The following is an 18,558-nucleotide window of genomic DNA, read 5'->3' on the forward strand; positions in this document are numbered from 1 at the left end:
TTGTTTTTTATTAATTTTGGTGGTGGGGTTAAGGTGAAGCCAGATGCGTTTAGTTGTATAGAATTTATAGTACCAACGTGGAAAAAAGCTTAGATAACTAATAGAAATAATTGCAGTTATTGATAATGATGATTAATTATTCTTTTTAATTATTTACTTCTATACCAACATCCAAATTACATCAAGCTCTGTCTCCTGAACTAGGCAATTGCTTGTATCTCAGGAGGCAGTACCTTCAACATTTCATTTCATACAAGTAATATTTACAGCACAGAATGCTTAATAACAATTACATATTTTAATTTATACTGCATTTTAGTTGCTAGCGATAATGTAATTGTGCAAAAATTGTTGGAACCATAAAAACTGCTGTCGAAATTTCTACTTGGATAACTTCCCAAAACACAATTTTTGCACTTATTCCATTTATAGTCAAGAGTCATTTTACTATTTTTACCGACTTCACAAAAAGGAGGAGGTACTATGTTCGGCTGTTTGTATGTTTTTTTGTTTTTTGTATGTTTGTTCATCGAATACTCCGTCAATAAAATTGTCGACGGATTTTCAAAATTCTTTTTTTGTTCGAAAGTAGATAGTTCTGAGGTGGTCTTATTTAATTTTATTGTCACCAAGTTAGGATCTGACGATGGGATCTTAGAGAAATCGAGGGAACTCCTCAAATATTATAGGGAACTATATAGTGATTTTGGTATATTCATCTAGAATTGAAGCATTTACAGTCAAAAAGTAACCTTTGAAGAGGTGGAACTGATGAAGAAGACCAGAAATGGTCAATGAAACTTCATACTCACATAGAAATCACAATAGAATTAATTAAGTGACTGTGACAATACAAATAAATAAAGTAGTTATTGAGATAGAGAATTTTAACCGACTTTTTTAGTTGTGATACTGAGTATCGCAACTAAAAAGTGTGAAATAAAATACTTTTTACAAAAAATCTTATAGTATAATATCATCATAGTGACATTATACTCATGAATATCAGCTCACTCCTCTCCACTCCTGAAATCCATGACCTTCTCAAAATAGAGCATTTGGCTTCACTTTCTAGATACATATATTTGTACATACATACATTGATATAGAAAATTGTACATAAATCTGCAGAATTAACCCCTTAACAGCAGTAGCTGTTTCACTGTATATATTTGTTTACCTCCACAAAACAAAAGGATTTGTAAGTATAAAACAAAAAAGGAGAGGTGGTGGGTTATTTATTTTTATGATAGGTATCGGCCGGTAAAAGAGAAGACGGATCACCTGATTTTTTTATGGAATAGGTGGCAAACGAGCTGACGCATAACCTGATGGTGAGCAATCGCCGCCGCCCATAGACACCCGAAATTAGAAATTTGAGGGTTGTTGGGGAATCGAGGATTGGGAAGGAAGATAATTGGGCCTCCGGTAACCTCACTCATATAACGAAATGCAACGTTTTCATCTTGGTTTTCTGTAAAGCCGTGGTATCACTCCGGTGGAGCCGGCCCATTCATGCCGAAGCATGATAGGTACTCTTACACTTATTTTTAGCAAATCTGTCAAAAATCCTTGATCGAGAACTGGTCTTGCGAATAATTTACCTTGAGTTAATTTTAATATGGTTCCTTGGTATTAAGACTGGTTTTAAGCTTTATGAAGAAAAAATTAAAGTCGGTGACACAGCTTCTATTTATGAATAAGGTACGAAATAAATACATTTTGAATAATTTAAACGCAGGATTCCAATTGCTTAATAAGACAGAGAAGAGTGGAAGTCGGTCAGTCGGACGATTACGGTTAAAAATAAATAAATAAATCCCTATTGCTTTGGGTTCGATGCCTAAATCAACTATGTTTTGTGTTAAATAGGATACTATAACTATTATTCGTAACTTTATATATTATGTACTAATTAAAATTCCATCATACTTCGGTACCCATAGTACGAGTTTGGTTTATGTTGAACGAAAACCGAAACGAGAGTGCGGTCGGCAGCGACAGCATTGAACGCATACTCGTTTTGATCTCGAAAAATGTAAAAGAAACTCGTACTAAGGCTTCAGGAATCATTGCATTTGAATCAGTTAATTTTAACCACAATTAAAATCTATCAACTCAATAGATTTTGTTTTGATGAATTTTACTATTGAACAAATCTTTTATAAGGTTTAAAAGAATAAAATTAAGGTTTTTTTCATAAACGCAATTGTAACGTGTTTTAATATTTTGTTTTGTAATTTACTCATCAAAATCTTATGGCATTTTATTTTCTTTTTTTACAGGACAGGAAAGCTGGGAGCTTAATTTAACTTAATTTTAGGATAATATAACTTTGTTTTTTGTTACGTACAAATTTTGTTTTTGTCAATTAATTAATTTATTTTTTTATTTAAATAATAAACGTTTTTGTTACCAAATATATGGGTTCGTTTTATTTTATGCCAATCATGTTTTTAAAGTTTGTCCTACTTTTCTCCTGTGTCATGGGTGCGTTTACGAACATATGAATACATAACATACATACACATGACACCCAGACCCGAATCAACATTATGTGAATCACACAAAGAGTTGCTCCGTGCGGGTATCGAAGCCGATACACGTTATACGGCAACAGGTTGCCCAGCCACGGCATAACTGTGCAGTCTAATTAAGAGATATGTACTGTTAAATAAAAAATAGGTAAATGTTTTATATGATGTTTCTGGTGTAGCGAGATAGGTCCTAATGCTATGATAAACCGCTTACCATCAGGCGAATCCACAAAACAGATTTTATCTGTTCTGGGCGAATCTTTAGCTTTGTAGAATTACACAACAGGCCGGATATCTGTCGATATCTAGAATTTAATAAAAAATATAATGTGTCCCGATCCTAATCGAGTAGAAAAAATTATTAACTTATGACGCGATTGTCTACCTTATGCGTAACGAAATAAAATGTATTATTGCTTACACTATGGACTTGTCACAATGTCTGGATAGCTGCTATGTATCAGATATAACTTTGAATTAAGAACGTAATTTGTAATGGACTATCTGTCACATAAGAATGTCGGGCACATGAAGGTGGTAAAACAGGCGCTAAGAATACCGCCATCTTGTGAGTAAAAACACGCAACTTTTTACATTCTATGGAACAAAAAATAATATTATGATTTAAATGGAACTACAAGTAGTAGGTACTCGTCCAAAAAAGCATAGGTAATACAAATAAATATTTCAACAAAACTAAAAAAAAAATTGTAAATTTCAAACTAAATAAATAATCTAGTATTAAATTCTGTGGGATTAGCTTCATGTTTCTTGACAACAGTAGAGCAGTAATGTTGTAAGTGGTCTAGGAATATTACAGATATGCGCGGCTGTTATAATGCCGTATTTGTAGTGTGTTCAAATTAGCCCAAATAGAATAATGCACTTTTTGGTTGACCTACTGGGCCTATTTCGCTAATTTATCGTATATCGTTAGATCATACCAAATATGTGGTTTAAATTAAGTTAAGGGTTTCCCCATATGGTATATTAAAAAGGCTACCAGCAAAAAGTATACATCACCACCAAATCCAAAGAGAAGCACCTGCCAAATGTTTTTATTCCTTTTACACGCGAACAATGTCAAAACCAAATGTCATTAAAAAATAGTGCAACCAAAAAAAATTTCGAATGTTTCGAAATAAAGTAAATAAACATGTAAATATATCCAGAAAATGATAAAGTACTCCGGTACGATGTTTGGTACTTGGGGATAAAATATGGGTAAGGCAAAAAATTCAGAGTGTGCACTCAGTTTCAACCTAAATCAGTTGCTGATGGTTATAGGTTCCGTGGTGATACTGGTACTACTGTTCCTAGTCGTATGTCACATCACGAGTGGGCGATGAAGCTATGGGGAAGGCGTCCAAAGCCTGCTACAATGTCGACGTATTGCAAGTGCTGCTAATCGCTTTCGCCTTTGTTACTTTACTGATTGTTATGAGTTGGATGTGCAAATATTTCCAAGGGCCATAAATTGCTATTGAATATTGAATATTGAATGTGTTGCTCAAAAACGATGGGAGCGAAACCTTTTGCTTTAGAGTTCAATTTTAATCAAATGCTAACAGTGTTTGGTTCGCTCGTTATTCTAGTATTTCTCTTTTACTTCGTCTGTAGTGTATTATCGAGTAAGTGCGGCTGTTAATTACTTATCAAAATGGGGAAAAGTACTTGCGATTTTAGTTTGGATGTTGGACACATCATTCTTGCTACATTTGCATTTCTTGCTTGGCTGATCGTTTTGCGATGGATGTGTAAATACGTGTCAAGTCTACCGCCAATGTAAATGCTTATATTCGAAGACGATGCTTCATACAAGAATTCTTCAGTAACAATTTTAATGCTTTGAGCGTTGGCAAGATTCCACAATGATCGAAGCAAGAAATGTATTCAGGAATTTTGTACCTTTCGGATTTGTCTTATTACTTTTGATGATCAAACACAGCCATGTGAAGCATTAGAAGAGAGAAGATCATCCTTCAAACAAGAAAGAAATTCTTGCATGTGATACTGAGTGGAGCATGTGGAATAAAAAGGAAATAAGTATGACTATACTCCGGATCAGAAGATAGCAGCAACCGCAATCCTCGTTTCATTGTCCAAGCAATATTTCAAATGACATTGTCTACAAACCATGGAACTTTCACGCCAAATTTTTATGTTGAAATGTTAAAAAACCAAGAAAAACAAAATAATTTTGAAATGTCGTTTACAGTGAAATTTTAAACGTATTATTTATTATAATATTATAAACTGTAGTGAATTAAATATATTTTATTCAATTGCCTTGCTTTATTTCGTGTATTCCCTTTAGAATATATTCTGAATTTGACACATACAAGAAAGAAAAATTGGTTTTTTCATTCATCATTATCATTAGTGGCCATAAGACATCCATCACATCACTAAAGAAAAACCTCGAAGAATGGAAAATTAGCCATAATTTTCACAATTAACAAGTGGCTTGGTGACTGCAATTAGGTAGGTAACTCAAAGAAGACTAGAAGATGCTCTTAGCTATTGCTCCATGATTGCTCGCCGATAGATCTTGCAGATTATCTGATGGCAAGTGATGGACAACCGCAGCAGTATGTCAAATTGCTGCTCTATCTACGCTTATATTGCCTTTTTTAAGGTATAAGCTGGTGAACGAGCAGACAAATGACCTGATGGTAAGCAATCTCCGCTACCCATGGATACCCGAAACAACAGTGGCGTTACAAGTGCGCTTCCGGCCTTTTGGGGTGAGGAATTTAAGGCTTGTTGGGGAATCAAAGACTGGGCAGGTGGATAATTGGGCCTGCAGTAATCTGACTCTCACAAAGCGTTATTTCACATCGGTTTTCTATTAGGCCGTGGTATCACTCTGTTCGAGCTGGCCCATTCGACGCATGGCTCACACTAAAATGGCCTCTTCTTTTTCTATATAAAACAAGGTCAAGTCTCCTTATTAATTGTTAATTGTTCTATTTTGGCATGTTCAGATTCTATAAGTAACTTCATCATTGTTGTTGGGTAATTCAATGAGTTTTTAAACTAAATGTTTACCAATGTGAAGTCGTTTACACAGTTCAGTCGTTCTTTGTACCCTGAATAAATTAACTCTGAATATATTTGCTTAAGTAGGTACAGTGAGGGCAAATAACGTTAGTCAAATAATTATTATCTTCACACTAACTTAAAATTCTGGATTAGCAGTCGTAACGAACCGAAGTTTTAGTTTGGAGTCCTGGATTGCAGCAACAGGTTCCATCGCTTGCTGAAACACAACGTTTCATTGTGTAAGTGAGGTTACCGGAAGCCCAATTCGCATTTGTAACGCCTCTGGTGTTTCAAGTGTCCATGGGCGGCAGCGATTGCTTACTATCAGGTGATCCGTCTGCTCGGTAACTGGCTCATCTTCTATAAAAAATATCCATACGTTACATTACATAGTAACATCATATTTTACAATTTTTGTCTGTCTATTTGTCTGTTTGTTCTGGCTAATCTCTAAAATACATAGCTGGACCGATTTTGACGGGAGTTTTATAAATTGCTCGGTCAGCTGATGTACCAAGGAGTAACTTAGGCTACTTTTATTAGACAAAAAGTCCATCCTACGCGAGCAAAGCTGCGGACATCAGCTAGTCCCATAATAATATTTTTCTCATGCAATCTGTACTTCACGTAGGTTACTATTTATATTTACTTTGTTTAATGTTACTACACAAGATTGTATGTGTATGTGGTCATTTAAATATTTGTTATGGCAGCTCATTAAAATCCAACGTGATATAACAGCTGTTTTATTCTAAAGAGGTAAAATAAAGTGTAGTTATAGACACGTACACAGCACATTTTAGTATTACCTATACTGTTGTATATAAATAAAAGATTGATAAAATATGAATGAGCTTATTTATCCTATAAATCTCCCGATCGATTTCAATCACGGTGGTCAGTCTATCTAACTAAACTAGCCCACTACACATGAGATATTATAGTGTCAAAATATATGCGCAATCACCGATGCACTCTATGTTCTCTCATTCTCTGAAACCAATAGGAGGCCAGACTGACATGACAGAAGAGAAATCATGCTTATGACCCACTTTCTTTCCGAGCCACGGGTGTGCCACCACCAAAATACTTGACTCAGGGCTATAATGATAATTTTAATCAGATACCTAATTCCATTATCATTATTAACTGCTGAACTAGAGACTCTAGTTCAACAGTTGAACTTACATCCAACCAACATGTACGTGTTCACTAACGTCAAAGAATATTCTAATTAATATTTAACTCCAATCCCGCTTTGTGCACCAGCTTCTATGAAAACTATACCGTAATGAAAATTTTAAAGATTCACGCTTTGGTTTGACATTTCGTGTGGTGAGGTTATAATATAAAGAATTTGTGGTGACTGTTGAATATTTAAATCTCCACGACCTGCCTGCCAAGAATGGAGATTATGGTAAACTGCTCATATGTAGAAGCGGAGGCCCATCGTTCGGTAATGGGCTCTAACCATATATAATGATGATTGCTTACCACCAGACGACAAAGTGGTCATATAGATGGTTGGAAGGCCACAACTGTGCGTTTCTCACGAAACTTTCTGCCTCGCACAGCAAAACTGTGGAATGAGTTGTCGTCGACGGTATTTCTGATCTCATTCAATCTTGAAAACTTCAAGAAGAGAGCGTACTCGTTTTTAAAAGGCTGGCTATCGCACCTGTGAGTCCCCTGGTATTGCAGGTGTTCATGGACGGCGCTGATCGCTTACCATCAGGTGACTCGTCTGCTCGTTTGACACCTGTCTATTTATGTATAGAGATATGATTGAATACTGCCTGAGTGAAAAAGTACGATAAATCTATTACTTCGATGGTATTATTTTTAATGAATAATACAATATTAATTTTAAATGCAGTTTGTATTGACAGACAACGGTAACCTTATGTTAATCAGGAGCATCGACAAGCAAATTATAAAAATCACTAACGAGTTGATTGCTAGTACAATTTGTGTAGGAGCTTTCATATTTATCTTAACAATACCGGTATACCATGTGTGACAATTACATATCACTATATTATATGACAGGCTACTTCTAACCCCAATTACTTACTGATTAAAAACTATCCCGTTCCCACTCCTGTTTTTCAAGCCGGAGCCCCGGTAAACCCGCTAGGTAGTCCACAGCTCCAGATGCAAGCGTTCATAGGCTTTTTTTTTTTTTTATTTCGAGGGGGAAAATCATCCAATGACTTATCCCGCCTTGGGCGAGGCGAAAGAGTGTCAGACTCTTACTGACTAAAAACCACCCCGTTCCTTCTCCTGCTTTTCGACCCGAAGCCCCGGTAAACTCGCTAGGTAGTCCGCAGCTCCGGATCAGGCATCAGCCCTACTGGGCCCCATCTGTGGTGGTCTGATGGCTCTTTGAGGCGCGCGCGGAACGCGACGCGCCGCACGCACGGGTCTGGTTCTGGTCGGGCGGCGAGCTACCCTTGCTCGCCGTCCGCAGACCCGCACTTACGGTGGCCGGAGATCGTCTCGCGATCCCCTACGCCCGGAGTGTCTCTCGCGACGGCTGGGGCGTGAGGAGGTTTGTTCTCTCACGCGCCCCGCCTCCTCCTTAGCTAGCATGACTGCTTCGCAGAAGGAGGAGACGGCATCCGAGGCCCCCTCGCGCCGCACCATGGCCTGAACCAGTGCCGGGCGCGAGAGGTCGCCGTCGCCGACCACATCCCTGAGGACTTGGCTGTGCTCAGCCCACGCAGGACACACAAGCGTTCATAGGCTACGGTAACCACGTACCATCAGGTGGGCCATGTGCTTTCCAGCCACCATTGTGGTATAAGAAAAATCGTTTTATCATTAGCATCCTATAACTCTATTCTACCTACAAAAGGATACAAGGAAAACATCCAACAGCTAGTTTACGTAAAAAATCCTTTTCTTTCATACTACAATGGTAGTTGGGAACAATGGCAGCTGATTCTAATTGTGAGGCATTGTGGTCCACGCATGTACGCGTGCAGCCGCCGACGTACGTGACCATTGAACTATTATTTACATATAGGCGGTGCATGGAGGATGAATCTCTCGGCAATGGTGCTTTATCAGGCTGGAAGAAGGATTTTCAGTCTTAGTTCTTAGTTTTTTAGACTTAGTTTTCAGTCTTAGTTACTTATCTCAGTCTTAGTCAAGAAAAGATGTAATTGAATGATAAATAAATGATAAAATATGTTTATTTTTGCAAATAGGTTACAATGTAACTGTTTTACACGTCAATCTTTCAAATAACTAGATGAGGCCGGCATTTCCTATCGGACTACTCTGAGAAGAAATGCCGAAACAAACTCAGAGATCATAGTCTCTTTTAAAGTCCAGACAAAATCAATTGAAGATGTTGGAGAACCGTGTAAGCTGATTCTGTAGTGGTCTTTTGAGGAAACAACCTATTTGCAAAAATAAATATCATTTATCATCATTTATCGAAACACTAGAGACATTACAAGTGCGTTGCCGGCCTTTTAGGGGTTTGGAACTAAGGGTTGTTGGAGAATCGGGGATTGGGAAGGGTTAGGTAACTTCCACTCACACAACGCAAACGTTGTTTCACGTCAATTTTCTGCTCAGCCGTGGTCACTCCGGTCGAACGGGCCCATTCGTGCCGAAGCATGGGTCTCCCACACTTCTATTATTGTCATTCCAAACTGCTAAATCATTACTGATCATTTTAAGTTATACAGACACGTCTGTCGTCTACTCCACGAGTATATAATGACAGCTTATTACAATATTAAATTTGGATTTCATTAAGTAATTTACTAGGAGCAGACTCACATCTAATCTAGTTTAATTTATTTTTAAATTAATTATACCGTAACTAAGACGGGTACTTTGTAAGCCTTACGTGTGTGATCTAGTGTTCGTACTGGAAGTGGCTTCTTGAATTACGCTCAATGAGATGAGAAAATATTTTATAGTAGGCCTGTATTAACCTGAAAAATCTTCCTCTCTGTTCAAAGATTTGCTCAATTAACGGGTTATTTAAAGTGCATGTTTTTATCATTAGACTCAATTTATATCATAAATGATCTCTGCCTATGGCCACCGCACGGTGATATAAAAGTGTGATGTTATGTGACATCCTGCTGTCTAGTTACAATTTTATTTTTTAAGGTGGAAAATCATCCTATGGCCTCTCCTTGGGTGAGGCGAGAGGGAGTGTCAGACTCTTACTGATATAAAACTCCTTTTCGAGCCAGGTAAATCTGCTAGGCTAGGCACAGTCACTTAACTTATAAAGTAAATAACCATCAGCATCAGTCGAAACACATGAATTGATTACCACGGTTGACAGGCGACTTGAATATAACACAGGTCAACAAAATTTTAAGGTAAACCGCTGCCATCTTTCGACAGCTGGTTGCTACTTTAAGACATACAAGTATATATGTACCTAGGTCTAAGGCTGGACCAGTAGATATAAAATTCAAGTATTTATTGCATCCATGATGTACACAGGTGTTGGAATATACAATATTTAGTCTGTCAGACCCTGTTGGGCTCAGCAAAATATAAAATTGTTCCGTTGATGCTCCTGCTGTTGTCTGCCCCCTCCATAAACTTTAATTCCACGTCCACGTAACTGAGTCAGTGGCGAATTTAATTAAATCCCTTAGCGCACTGAAGATTGATGGCAGTCTGAAGAAGGGAAGAGTTGCACGTACCGACGATATACACTGTTTTTGTAAGTCATTTCTATATTTTATCACCTTGTGAAATTATTTTCGAACATATGTTCTAACTTTATGACTGAGGAGTGAGAGAAAAATGTTCAAATCTTCCCGGGCAAAGTTGATAGTAATGACCGCACAGTTGGTGTGGTGGCTGGGCAACCGGCTGCTGCGCAATGTGTAGTGGGTTCGGTTACCGCACGAAGCAACTCTTAGCGTGATCTACAAATTGTTGTTTTAAGTCTGGGTGGTAAGTGAAGCAAGGTTTCGAAAAATTTTACAACAGAGTAGATTGATCCATATATACCAACAATACCGCAAACGTTACAACTCTCAACAGCAGACAACCAATACTATCTTCTTCTCCTCTAATAATATCTTCTAATTTCTTTCGTTGCGGGATCCAAGACAGTCATTCATGTTCCTGGGACGCGCCGGACTTCAATGTTCCGGTGTTTTCATGGTCGTATCTACTGTAGATCCTGGCTTACTGGAGTTCAGCGGTATGGGAGGCTGCTGCGAGCTTGTCCCATTTAACCCGCCATTGGTGACCTATATGTCTATGAGACCGGGTAATTTAAAAACTAAGAATAATTTTTAAACTGTTTATCGAATTAGGTTGCGATTTCGAGTAGCTGCTTTACTACACGCCCTCTACCATTAGTCCACCCCGCAACAGCAATGCGGGCGTTTTATTTTTATGTCCTTTCTATGAAATTTTATCTCTTTTATTTTCTATTTGTATATTTATGTCATTTTGTGTCCTTCCAATGTCAATGTCCTATTTTATATCGTTTCTAATTCAAAATATCTATCTAAAAAATCTAATAATAATAAAAAAATAATACATAAACCACAAAATCACGGTGCAGGAGACCAGGGTCACTGAATATGTAAGACAAATACACGTCACCATTGGCGGGTTAATAGTAGACAACTAATAACCAGAACCCTCACTACAAGTTTGCTTTACGATAGCTCTCACTTCACCTTAAACGTAACGCAAACTCGTACTAAGGATACATTACACTAGGTACTTACTTCTTTGATTAAAAGAACATAATAGTACTAGTTACCATTACCGGAGTTTCAACAAGATTCTAATAGAAATAATAAAGTAAGTACATTTTATACTAACTAAAAGCTACAGATTTCAAAGAAAGGAACTCTTTGAGTATATTCTAAAAGAGAGTATAATATTAATATTACGAGCAAAATTATAATAATTAAATTTCTTTTATACAGACTTACACATAGACTCGTTTGTGATTTTGTAATTTTAAATCTTTTATATTAAATTGCATTCATATTATGCAGTAGTTTCATTATCATTATCTTTATAAAGTAACATTAAGTAAGAAGTATTCATTTTTAAATCAGTATTCCACGTAGAATAGGCATGCTTTAACACATGGGCCGGCTAGACTGGAGTACCATGGCATACCAGAAAATCGACGTGAAACAACGTTTGCGTTGTCTTTCGTCGTGTGAGTGAGGTTACTGTATACTGTGCCCTTAATACGAGTTCACTCTACGTTGAACGAAAACGAAACAAGAGTCCGTTCGGCGTTGTGATTGGCCGGTGCTAATGAACCAACCAATCAACCGAACTCGCTTTCATTTCGATGTAGTTGTTCGACCCCACAACTTTTTGATTTGAACAATTTTTTTTGTGAAATTATTGTTTCTGGCCTGGGTGTCATGTTTATGTTTGTGAACACACCCACGAAAAAGAGAAATCCTAATGCGAGGCAAAGATTTTCTTTAAAAATAAAACGTAATACAAACTTGTACTTAGCCCTATGATATGTAGTATATACTAAAACGTCAATATCGTACTTTTATCTGCTATACCAAGTGATTCGTTTGTTTTCAAAGTATACATTGATTTGCTAGAAATTACTTGAAAACAATTTAAAGCCACATATGTATACAAGATATAGACGCTAAATAAAAACTGGTTAAACATTTTACAGCAACAGTATTTTTATTTTTAGTCATTTGCTTTTTAAAATAAAACAAAAGTAAATTTACTAAACGTATGGATTCAATTCCAACATTGCTGACTAGTTATTTAATGTTGTTCGACATGAATTTAGGGTTCCTTGCGAAATATTTTGGTGTTTCTCTTCTAATGTTTTTTTTTATGGAATAGGGGGCAAACTAGCAGACGGGTCACCTGATGGTAAGCGATCAGCGCTGCCCATGGACACCCGCAACACCAGAGGAGTCACAGTCAATGTAAGTGTGTTTCTCTTTTATGTGTTTATTCCAATTTGTTAGGTCAGATTCTTACTGACTAAAAACCACCCCGTTCCTACTCCTGCCTTTCGAGCCGGAGCCCCGGTAAGCCCGCTAGGTTGTCCACAGCTCCGGATCACGCATTCTCTGTATGTTTAATTTATATTAGAATATTTTATTAAAACTGTGTCTAGCCATGCCATGACAAATTGTATGTAAATAAAGCAACTCACCACGTTATTGTAAACATGATAGACAAGACAATGAATAAGTTACAATAAATAAACTATTTATTTTCACACAGCAATATATTTTCAAGAAATGGACATTAATATGAATTAACTTTTTACTGATCTGTTTTTCGACTACTAGGTATTATTTTTTCATTGAATAGCGATTTATTTTGTGGCACGTGACTTACTTATGGACTACAGTAAAAAACTCTACAACGCAAATGTAATTATTTTTTAGAATTATACTAGCAAACCCGGCGAACTCCGTTTCGCCACCAATGATTTTCCCTGCTATTTTTTTCTTGATTTTTTTCTGTATTTACTTTGCTGTAAACCTTACGAAGCCCGAAACCTTTCAAACGAATGCAAAACCGTAGAAATCGGTTCGTGCGTTCTGGAGTTATAGAGTCAAGAAAGAAAACCCGACATATTTTTATATTACAGATAAAAATATCAGGACATGTAGAACCCATACTCAAAGCCAAAGCCAATACTTGACCAAAATACATTTTCAATATATGTACAACAATTTGTATCGCAATCGCACAAAACAAAATACAAATATGCTAAGCGTTTGTATTTGCTCACATTGCTGAATTGTGAATTTTAAAAACGTGAATTTTCCAATATTCATACATTTAAACATATACATACACTACTTGTATATGAGTACTGTCGCCAACCCGCATTGGACAGGACTGCCTAGCGGGTTACCGGGGACCCAGATCGAAAAGCAGGAGTAGGAACGGGATGGTTTCTAGTCTGTAAGAGTCTGACACACCCTCTCGCCTCGCTCAATGCGGAAGAAGTCACCGAATGATTTTACCCCGATAAAAGCTTGAAAAAAAAAAAAAACAAAATAGGCATAACTGTCAAACGAGAGTCCCAAGGCATCGTTTCACGCCGGTTTTCTGTATGGCCGTAGTATGAGAGAGCTATGTTTTAACTGGAGTAATACCACGGCCTCACAGTAAATAAAGTGAATCTGCGCTTGTGTTGTGTTTCGTTGTGTGAGTGAAGTTACCAGAGGCCCGATTGCGCCCCTTCCCTATCTTCCTAAACCCCGTTTCTCCAACAATCCTTGAATTCCTAACCCCGAAGGGTCGGCAACGCACTTGTGATCAGTGCCTCTGGTGTTTCAGATATATGTATATGGGCGGCGGCTACTGCTTACCATCAGGTGATCTGACTGCTCGTTTACCGGCTTGTACCATAAAAAATATCACTCCAGTTTCGTGAAGAATCATAACTATCCCACGTAGAAATAAGCGCATTCTATTCAAATTAAGCAACTGTTTTACAAACTCAATGACATCAAAAGGTCTAATCAAATCAAAATCGTTAATAAATAAATAAATATACGAAACTAAATACATTGTTCACCTTTAAATACTTCATAGTTTCGTGTATACCGTAAACAAAACCCAGGCGAAACTACTGGAACACAAATTAAATAACTTTAGTCCCGACAAGTGAATCAATGAAACATTTCACCTTTTAATAAACTGCTAAACTTTTGACTATCGAACTGGAAAAGGATATAAAATAAACGGACCAACGGACCCTAAGGTCTAAGGTCCCAATGTCCCGTGTCCAAAAGGGTCCATTTAGAAACCTGCTAGTTGTAATTAATTTCTAGTTTCAATTGTTAATTTGGTCAATGAGAATATTATACTGTGTAAATATCGTATCGTTGGTGGGATATACGGGGTGATAGGATTGTGAACAAAATATAGTAGTCCAATTTATTGGGGTGTTTATCTTGTTAAATATTATACTTATCATCATTGACAGCCCGTGATAGCTCATTGCTTTATTATGGTGCTCCATAACCTCAAATTTTAGCAGTCAGTTAAAAAGTACAGTCGAACTTGAGTCCACTCACTTGTAAGAAGAGGAGAGGTGGTAGCAATCGTACTCTAATGAAGAATTTGAAACTTTTTAACTGGCAGCTAAAAACAGCTGAACAGTACAGTTTCAACTGAATCGGACCAATAAAATATAAAACTGCGCAGTTAAATCGTAAGGTGTGTAGGCTATATGGACCTACGATTCAACTTCAAGAAAAGAGTGTAGGTACTCCTAAAAGGCCGACAACGCATCTTTGGCTTCTCTAGTGTTGCGGATGTTCATGGGCGGCGCTGACTGCTTATCATCAGGTGATCCGTATGCTCGTATACCTCCTATCCCATAAAAAAACTGTACAGTTCGACTGTACAGTTAAAAATGTTCAGTTAAGTTGTAAGAAGTGTAGCGTAGATTACAACAAGCTCTGCAGAATTCTTAACAGTATGTCTCTAGTGTAAATGAGGGTAACACTATTTGAGTTCCATTTTCCAAGTGTCCATGTTTGTTGACGGTCCGATGGTCTCAACTTTGTCCAACCCCACTTGTCATACAACCTTTTGTTAAACTAATTAACTTGCTTTCGATTGGACTTGTAGTTTGAATTCGCTTTAAATTTTGTTTTGTGTGATTTGTTTTGTTTTGTTTTTATCTTAGTTATATAATATATAGTAGTGATAAATGGTAACAATGGTAGAAAAGTGAAGTGAGTAATTCATTCATGAGTATGTTGTAGGTTTTTAATATCGGGTATGAGCCTTGAATCTATCAGTTTATTTATTTATTTAATAATATATTATGTTAAAAAATATCATGATAATGTAAACACATACACGGAAAATCAAAAAATTACAGAGATACAGACTAGTGTTTCCATCAATTAAAGATATGCACAGCATTCCAGTGTAATGTGTATGCCAGTTAGTCCATGAGCGGCGGCGATTGCTTACCGTAACCGTCTGCTCGTTTATCGGCTTATACCATAAAAATCAATAAGCTTGATCTAAATTATGTCACTCTAAATTGAATACGAATGCAATGTATGCATTGTATGTTTTTTTATTGCAGAGGACCACTCGTAGTTCATTGTATGTGTACAATATTTAAAAAAAAAACAGATAGATATTAAATATATTTTTTATATTCATCCCTAACAAGCCTCAGTTTCAGTTCGCAGGGAATACCAACGATATTTTCATTAAAAAGGTATAAATACTGAAGCTGAAAGCTAATTAGTACAATCATAAAAGTAGCTCTTACGGTACTTTTGAATATAATCCTGAATTACAGGCAACCAGGCTGTATTTCAGTTTTAATTATCTTTCACATTATGAAACACGTATTAATATTCGTGGAAACTGCTCCATTTTGAAATTAAAATTGTTATTATTATGAGACGACAGGAGTAGGAAATAAAATTGAATTTTGTCACTCATAAGTCTTTTTGTCGATAAGAATTGTAGCCAATTAAGAGATTTTTTATGTGATAAACCGGTAAACGAGTAGACGGGTCACCTGATGGTAAGCAATCGCCGCCGCCCATGGACACTTGAAACACCAGAGGCGTTACAAGTACGTTACCGGCCTTTTGGGGTTAGGAAATTAAAAACAGCGCAAGCGTTGTTTCACGTTAGTATTCCGTGAGGCCGTGGAATCAGTCCTGTCGAGCCGGCCCATTCGTGCCGAAGCATGGCTCTCCCAGAAAAGATCTCCAACCATGCTGCCAAGCAAAGTGATTACAGTAAACCCTTTTATGATGTAGAAAGGGCCCATAACTCAACAGTGGACTCCAAAAAACCCACAACAATGCACAAAGACACAATTTTCAATACCAAAAAATCGAAACAAAACATTCATACTTCACCGAAACCTAAAAGATTTTCAAACCGATACCCATTAATCGTGATCCGATGTTCTTGCAGCTATACTAAGCACTTACCCCAGGATTTCCTGAGAATCGAACTGACCTACCTTATAGAAACGTTGGAACATTGATATATCACTTCTCGTCAAGGTACATTGCGCGCTCGTAAGACAAATGGCTTGAAACACGCGTGGTTACACCGTAATGGTTTATGTATTGATAGTGTATATGTAAGTAGTTGGTTAGTAAAGGCTTTTCTTCATTACTTTTGTCTATTTGTGAACAAAAATGTATCTTTATTGGTTCTTGAGTTTAGGGGTAAAAGTGTGATAATCCATATTCTTTCTTTTTTTTAAAACGTTGCCCCACATTAGGATTTTCTCCTATGTCGTGGGTGCGTTTACAAATATACAAGTTCACATACACATGACACCCAGACCCGAAACAACAATTTGTGGATTATACAAAGATTTGCTCCGTGCGGGAATCGAACCCGCCAGCCGGTTGCCCAGCCACCGCCCCAACCGTGCAGTCATACAAACTAATAAAATACTCATTTTTAATATTATAAATGGGAAAGTTTTTGAGTTTATATGTATGTTTGTTACTCAGTCACGTGAAAAAAGCTGAAGGGATCGACACGAAATTGGGAATAGGGGTAGATTATGGTCTGGATTAACACAAAGGATATTTTTTATCCCACGAGAACGCGGGCAAAGCCGCTGGCAGGAGTTAATTGTATCATATTTATCAAAACTTAGTTTTGCCAGTCTAGGTATAAAAAAATTATACTTCAGTTATCAAAAAATAATATGAATATGTGAACCGTACTTTTGCTCTTGAGTTTTCTGTTAAATAGTTAAGCTATTCAAACACAGGTATTAAAATAAATAAGACAGCCTATCAAGGTAGTTTTTACTGCACACCTATCAAAACATAGGTAATTAGGTACCTAATTACATCATAATCGCATATCAAACACACCATTTTAGGACAATAACAGAGAAAAAGATTTGATAAATGGAATGACTGATCAATATGAAAATAGCAAGCAAAGCACGAAAATCTGCTAATACAATGTTATAGTAGCACAAAATAAGGAGTAGAGACGGTGATAGGTACTTAGTTTTTTTTAAAGCAATAGATAATATAGTATTAAAATATATTTGAATTACGTTGTGTTTCATTGAGTGAGTGAGGTTACAGGAAGCCCAATTCCCCCCCTTTCCAATCCCCGATTCCCCAAAAACAGTAAGGCCTACATGTAACGTCTTTGGTGTTTCGGATATCCATGAGGGGCGCCAATTGCTTACCATTAGCTGATCCGTTTGCTCGTTTACCGGCTTATACAAAAAAATAACTAATAAAATAGGTGATGGTCTATTGGTTCGATGTTATTGTTAGAGTTTCCCGACTATGGGATTGTCTCCTGGTTTGTTTATATTAATAAAGATATCCATTACCTGCTCACACGTTTGTTCCATGCATTCTACAAAATGTTTCTTTTTGATGAGGGACGGAAACATTCTAAAGGCAATAGCTGTTTGCAGCACCACCAACTACCAATCCATGTTTTTTCTAAATATAAAATTAAGCACATCTGCACCTTCTTTAAAAAAAGCTACACTTACTAATAACCAGAATTATTGCCATAAGGCAATCGACTCCACGATTCCGCTGTCCACATCAAAGCAATATGCGTTCGATTCGGACCTTCCGAATGTTTGGTCATTAGTCAAAGTCATTCGGCCCACTAACTTACTTTTTTCTATTATTATAGCAAATATCCTTGCATTTTGCTCTCCACTGGAAACGGAATTGACTTATTGAAGAGCCAAAAACGAATTTGAAGCTATTACTTTTTTATATTTCTTCAGCAACGTTTGCGGTCAAAGACTTATAGTGCTTTTCCACCAGAGTTGTGCTATGCTACGTTACTGTCGATCAGTTTGGCTTCCTCCAATATTATTCACTTGTACATGTAGCTTAGCACTGGTAGAAACGGAGTCAGCTAAGCTAAGCTATGTTTTTATATGAAAATATGCTATGCAATGCATGTGTGCTTTGATGAAATTCGAACTGCGCATTTTCCTCATACAGCT

General features: G+C 37.0%; 1 protein-coding gene across 1 annotated transcript in view; it reads left to right on the plus strand.

Moving 5' to 3' along the window:
• The window catches only part of LOC118274759 (uncharacterized), a 380,866-nt gene that overhangs the window by 288,005 nt on the left and 74,303 nt on the right, over positions 1 to 18,558 (plus strand). The window lies entirely within an intron of this gene.

The sequence above is a fragment of the Spodoptera frugiperda genome, chromosome 11, assembly GCF_023101765.2.
Source record: "Spodoptera frugiperda isolate SF20-4 chromosome 11, AGI-APGP_CSIRO_Sfru_2.0, whole genome shotgun sequence".
NCBI classification, from domain to species: domain Eukaryota; kingdom Metazoa; phylum Arthropoda; class Insecta; order Lepidoptera; family Noctuidae; genus Spodoptera; species Spodoptera frugiperda.